Below are 7129 nucleotides of genomic sequence, written 5' to 3'. Positions count from 1 at the left end.
TCAAAAACCCATAGAAAACACCAACATAGAGGTGGACACAGACATTTCATGACTTGTAAAAATAAAGATACTTCTGTTACACAAATTTCTAAGAATGCAAGTTGTTTGCACTGACGATTTCTGAAGACATACACCATGGCAATCTAAGGAAAGATACCGCCTGAGAGCAGAATTGCCACAGAAGAAACCAGGGGTAATATCTGTCTGGAAACTCACAGTTACATTAAGGCAGTGACCAAATCTTTCAGCGTAACCAACAGAAGGAGCACATAGAATTCTTTTCGCCGCCATTGACTGGAGATGATGAATAGTATTAGATTTTGCATATTGAAACTAATAAATGCAGGAGTTGGTGCTCTGGGACTAAAAAGAATTCCATAAAATCGTTCACTTCTTAGCTGAGTGGCATTAATGACTGATGTTCCCAACCCATGTTCAGAAATTCACAGATCAGATAGGTCGTCTTTAGCTGCCACCATCTATTCATATGTATATTCTACATCACACTTACAAATGGGGTTTTTGTCTCCAGATTAATAGAAAATTAACAATAACGACAGCATTATTTCTGGGAATACACTGTTTTGAGAGCAATGCAAATCTTTGCATAATAATAAGCATTTGAATATTTGTTGCAGTAGCAGTTATGATCTGCAAAATTGACACACAGGAAACTAGTACACAGAGTCATGTAATGTTCCCAGTAAAGTATCAGCTTTCAAATTCATCATTACACTAGCTATTTAGGGGAAGACATAACCCATTAAAGTTCTCTCTTGGATATGCAATATCAACCAACTCTTAGTAATACTGAGCTTTTGGCTTTAATGTAGCCTGCAGTTTAGTGAGTTATATAATTTAAAGAATAACAAACATATCCTGAACTTCACTGTATTACTTGGTCCCATCGACTATTTTACAGGTAAACAAAAACAAGTTGCAAAAACAAGGCAATAAAAACACGTTATTTCATGAAGTGTTTTATAACATTGCTTTAAACTATCATTTTTCTGAGTAGCAAAAAGCAGTGCAATATTACCAATTTTGATAAAAGCTGAACAGCTCTAGTAGGAAAAGTCAAAAAAAATGATGGTATGGTTTAAGAAGTCATAGTGCAAAAGCAGATTAAAAGCAGATGTTTATAGGTGAAATAACCTTTCATACCAAGAAGCTCTTAGGTCACTGAATAAAGCTGAATTACTCTGCAGAAGCTTTTTTTTTTTTTTTTTTGGCAAAGGAATTGTCTGTTCTTTATTGATATTAACCTGAGCATGATGTACACTTTGTAAAGCATTAGCCCAAATTCTGTAGTCTATGTATTAGAACAACGACTAATGGAACTGACTAGAAACAAATACTGTTCAGACTTGAGAGATTTCAGACCTAGATAATACATTAGATTACATGAAGAAAGCAGTGGCCTTCAGCCTACTGCATTTAGTCACATGAAACAGCCTCCTAAATCTGAGAACCTTTTGAACATGAGCCTTTCTGGTCAACCACACAATGGTATTTGTAAGATGTTTCACAGAAACTAGGATACACAATTTGGTAGATGGGATTTGCACTCCAAATCTCAAGCTTAAACTTTGACTGTTACATTATCTTTTTTCTTATTAATTCAATGATTCTATATTAAAACTTACATATTAAAAACATGGTAAAACAATAACACATTTAACGCCAAGTTTGAGAACAGAGCACCTTCACATCATTATTAGTAGTTCAGTGTACTGTACCTGTAGCGAAATAATCTATTGAAGAGGAGAATACCTCACACTTCCACGAAGTATTTGAATCGTACATACACCTCCTTCTATACAACAGAATTAGTGATATTTACCTACACAGTATATAATGCTCAATGATGAGGAATGATATTATGTAACTCTCACTTAGTTGTACCTTCAATTTAATTGTTATAATACTTTGTTGTATTATGATACTTAAAATTGATCAGGCCATCTTGCTGGTATGTATTATATAAGCACAGAATGAAAAATCACTCCCCACTTGACTTCTGCCATCAAAGACAACACTGATTGTGTTCTAGAATTGTTCTTACCTTTTTTTCCTTTGTCCACTGTCTACGTCCAGGTGTCTACCAAAGGTCCTTGCTGTTCATTTGTCTTCTCTTCCTGGTCTCTTCTCTATTAACCACATTCTACATCCTGAAAGTACAAAAGTGGCATTTACCTTAGAAGGTGAACGTATAAAGCAGCTGAACGTTTTCTGTTTGCTAACAGTGCTGTACAACTCGTATATGCAGAAAAGAACTATAGCCAGTCCTAGTAATTTCCAATTATTTTGGAATAATAAAAGATGAAAAGATGTTTGAGGAAGCTGGACTCACTCATACACAACCTGTACATTTACATTAGACTTAAATTCAGTGGAGAAAGAGGTGGGCAACGAGTACATACCATGGAATACTGAAGTTAAAAGAAAGCTGTGGTTTTACTTTTTCCTAAGTTTTCATATTAATTACCCCTACTTTTGATAGAAACCAGGTGAAAACATTGAGTTAAACATAATCAGCATCTCCAGTGTTTCTCTCTAAGCAGTCACAGATAATCTACCATACATTTTTAATCATCTTACGCACAATACAGATGGTCAATACGAGACCTTTTAACAGAATATTGACTAGTAGTACTAAGAGATCTTCCTTTACGTTGTTGCCCTTAACCTAGTAACAGAGGATGGCTGTTTTCCTCTGCTCGCAGTTCTATATTGAGGCTTAATTCTGTTCTGCCTACAGCAGATTTGACAATCAAAATTGTCATTTACACATTTATTGTTTAGTTAGGATTTGAATTCCAATTGCTTTCTTTCAACATCCAAGTGACTGTGCAGGAACTACTAATATTGACAGCTGGTGACAAAAAACAGTGAAAATATATAGCAGAAAAGGTTTGGAATTTTAGTTTTGTAGCACTTTGCAATAAAGGCAAAAAGGAACAGAAAAAGAGCAAGCAGGCACTCACTCTCTGATACTAATATGTTTCAAAGCTGCTGTTAATTTTTCTGGAGTCTTATTTTGATTAGTGTTTATAGCTTTAAAAAGTTATCTGTATATTGGTAGGAAAATACTTGCTTTTTTCCTTTGTCTAAACAAGATGGCCACAAAGATTAGTAGTACAAGACAGGCTTCCTACCTTACATGAGGATAGGGGCATTCCATTTTTGATAGTGACCAAGTACAGAAAAGACACAGGTCTCTGGTGTTGACTTTGGTTTTGCAATAAGACTGACAGCCTTCTTAGAGTTGGAGAGCTTATATTTGCACTTACTGTCATAGCGTTTCAGCTACCTCATCCTGTTTACGGATGATTATTAAGAATTGCCTTCAATGTCCATTGGACATCAATGCAGAAGACATCACCTGGATTTCCAGTCTAACTAAAATGAGGTACAATTTTTCCTAGGCTGATCATAATTTCATGGCATCTTATGATGGTCAGGAAGGCAATGTTGATGTGACATACCAACATGTGACATACCAACATATCTCTCAGACATTTCTGTTGCACAGGGTTTTTTTTGTGTCATTGTGTTATTATTTGTTTTGTCTTATCCCAGCAACTACAACTTTATCCAAACCTGCTCATAGTCCTGGGTCATGTTTTTCTATTAAATACTTTTTTCTCCCTCAGATCAAAGCATAATCTGGTTAAAACATAAGATTTTTGTGTGTGTGTGTGTGTGTGTGTTTTCCTGTGAAACAGTTTAGGTGCCAAGAACAACCCAAATTGCAGCCTTAAGAAAGGCTGCCTCCCAAATGGGACGCTTCAAAATATGCACTGTTTTTCCAACAGAACCTGCCAGAATCCTGCTGATCAATCAGGCTTAGGAAAACATCGGGCATCAGCTGCCTCCTCTAGAAATTCTTCTGTAGTCTGTGACAGAAAAAGTTATCTCCCTTAATTCTATTTATAAGCAAAGCTATTGTTTTTTGTTTGTTTGTTTGTTTCCCTCTAATTCTCCTATATTTTTCTATTGTTCTCAGAGAACTTTCCCTTTCAGCCTCTGGATGAGAGAAATTTTCCTAAGGAAATTAACTGTGAGATAGGTGAGATCTTTAAGCTCTATTTGGTGTTCTGTTGGCAGCTTTTCTATTTCAGTAAAACACCCCCAAGCACTCTCTTGGTGCTTTCCAGCTAACACTGGCCCCTTTCTTATTAAATTATCTTAAACTAACCCCCACACCCCAGAAGCATTACTAACTGTATCGTCTTCCATTTGTTTCTTATACATACTTTACAGACAAATTTGCCTAATGGAGATAAGATCATGACACTAAGCTGAGCACTCCACTCATACAGCATCCTGTCACTACCAGTACTACTAGTATGGTTATGTCATGATGCTGATCCATACACCACACCAAGTAAAAGTTAGTCACCTTTCTGTTTGCTTTCAGCCTCATTGTTTCTGTGGAAAGGTAAAAAGATTTCCAGCAACCAGACATTAGAAAACACTTGTAGTATTTTTTTCTACAAACAATGTGGGCTTTTTAAAAATGTGTCAAGCAGCATAAAACCTAAACATTACTGGCACAGGTCGAATAGCCAGATGCTTTCTGTTCTTGCTGCATTCAGTGATATCCTTTCTACTTTGCTATATGTCTTCTAGAAATTACCTACATATCCTCCGGTTAAAGTCAAGAAAAATAAAAGTATTCCTACGGTTGATTTTCTTGTTAGGAAGTCTCTGCCGTCAAAGCAATGAAACAACAAACTGCCTGAATTCCTGTGCCACCAGTAAATGAAGCCTAAAACAAACAAGTTTGACTCTTCAAAACTATTTGAGATTTAAAAAAATATATTTTTTAATTTTCATTGCTGATTATAGGGTAGCTCAAATGTTAACACACAAAACGACAAAAAGGAGTCAGAGTTTGAGGGTTATAGCCATATTTCTGTAGTTTCTTCTGAAATTATGATCTCAAGAAACCAGAAGTAGTAGGATAAAAATAAAACTGATTTTTTCACACTTAACTGAATTATCACAAACCTCACAATTATAACCAACTAATATAAATAAATAGTGAAGTAATTATCCATCACATAACCTTTGTTAGAAGTTGTTCTTCTCCGGAATTTCTTTACGTTTTTTCCAAACAATTCAAGTAATTTTTTGAGTCTTTTTAATGTTACCTACTTAACCTTTTTTTGTCAGTTGTTGAAACAGACCTTTGAAATCAAAGTAATAGGTTTTATATTTTTAAAGAAAACAAAGAAACAAACAAAAAAACACTCAGATTTAGATTGAAATTAAAAAAAAAAAAAGTTGCTGTAAATATACTGATGACATTCCAACAGCAAACTGTAAGAACATAGATTAACATAAATGTCCAGATACATACAAAGGACTCTACAACATGCTGAGGTCCAGCTAATGAACTTTCAGGCTTAAAAGTTTACTATTTCCCCTCTTTTAGGTCAGCCAATAAATAACTTGTCAGTCAAATTATCCAGAGATTGTTTCTTCCTCTGGATATGATCATCTTTAGGTGACTGAAATTGTTCTGAACCAGCCCTTTTGCCTGCATTCAATAACAGCAGGCATTAGGCACAGATTGTCCCTGTAAAAGATTTGCTTTAGGTCTAGAAAGAGAATAACAATCTGTAGTGTCATAATATGTTTGGCAGATTCTCATTGTTACAGGCTCTGCTCCTTGCTAGGAGAGAAATGAAGCAAGTGCAAAGGAGCATGACTATATTTTGCAGTACTAAACAAATGATTCAGATATCAAGTCACTGTCAAACACTTCTACTTTTTTCCTTCCCTGAACATTCATAAGCAGCCTTCAAAAACTAAGAGATTTTCAAAAACATCAAACTATGTACACTTTATTTTAGAATTTACTCTGTCTCACTTGATATTTTGTGTTTGAAACACAAGACAGGTTGAATTTATGTATTACTTTTCTTTGCTGTTTTTTCAAAATATTAGGGAACAGCTACCAGCATTTATTGGAAATTAAGGACTTTTTCTAAAATTTCAGCATGCCAGTGGGAATATAAAAATAAAAATGGATCACTCTGAATTAATCTCACTGAAAGTTTTAGATCATGCATTTTGAATTTTTAACCAACGTCTGAACAAGAACTCTTAACTGTCATTTTCCAGAAATGTTTAGGCAATTAGCACAGCAAATCCCATGGGAGTAAACCAGTAAACAGAAAAACAGGATTCCTGATTTCTGCTATAGAATTTGTCACCCAAGAACGTAATTGCAGCTCCCTACACTTCTGCCACTCATTATCTATCATGCTTATTTAGGCTGGTACCTGGATGAGAGCTGCCTTTCATCAGATGTATATATGGTATCTAGCACAACAAGGTGACAGTCTTTAGCAAAGTTAGGAGGACTTCTGGTATAAATAAACCTTCAATAATATAGAGAAAATATAAAACTGATAGGAATTTCTCCAAACTCTTAATTTATACTGAATTACATATGCAAATAAAGATAAAAGTTTTCTTACCATTCGACTACACATATATGTCCATAGTATTACAGTTTAAGAATTATCCTCTGAGGATAACGAACGTGAACTTCATGTACAATAATACAGTATCAAATTTTATGACTGACAGTTATTTGCTGTAACTACTCTTTTTCTTCCGTATTTTTCTTTCATGACAATATCCCTGTATGGTCTAATATTTTTCCAGCGAAAAACGTATTCAGCCATTTCACTCATTACCCAATCAATTGTTGAATAAATTATTCATAAATAGAATTAGTATCTTTGACCTTTGGAAGATGGAAGACACATAATGATCCTAAATAATTAGGAACTATAATTATGAATATGGAGGAAATAGGGAATAGTGTGACTGCACTTTGAATAAAAATTCTTGCAGACAATAAGCTGTTCAGAAAAAAGTTTGCATGTGATTTCATTTCAGTGATAACGCCATGAATATTTGCAGGATAGTAACATTTTACTCTTTGCAGACAATTTCTAATTCCAATACACCGTTAGTCCAGAGAAACAAATCAATAGCCAGATAGAATTTTGACTTTACCAGTCAGAGTTCAAACAAAACAACCTACTAACTCTTATGGAAGCTATCCTGGGAAAAGCTATTCTGAGTGCATGGGCGGAAACTCACA

At 34.8% G+C, this 7129-nt stretch overlaps 1 protein-coding gene across 13 annotated transcripts in view; it reads right to left on the bottom strand.

Annotated features, from left to right (window-relative positions):
* The window catches only part of LOC308199825 (uncharacterized protein), a 605136-nt gene that overhangs the window by 103261 nt on the left and 494746 nt on the right, over nucleotides 1–7129 (bottom strand). For all 13 annotated transcript variants that reach the window (XR_013954979.1, XR_013954980.1, XR_013954981.1 and 10 more), the window contains one exon: nucleotides 2066–2171. The gene's annotated coding sequence lies outside the window, so the exon portion shown is untranslated. The remainder of the gene's footprint in view (nucleotides 1–2065; nucleotides 2172–7129) is intronic.

The sequence above is a fragment of the Anser brachyrhynchus genome, assembly GCF_964034855.1.
Source record: "Anser brachyrhynchus genome assembly, chromosome: 9".
Taxonomy (NCBI): Eukaryota; Metazoa; Chordata; class Aves; order Anseriformes; family Anatidae; genus Anser; species Anser brachyrhynchus.
The sequence above is the reverse complement of the archived record's forward strand: the minus strand, read 5'-3'. Positions and strand labels throughout refer to the sequence as shown.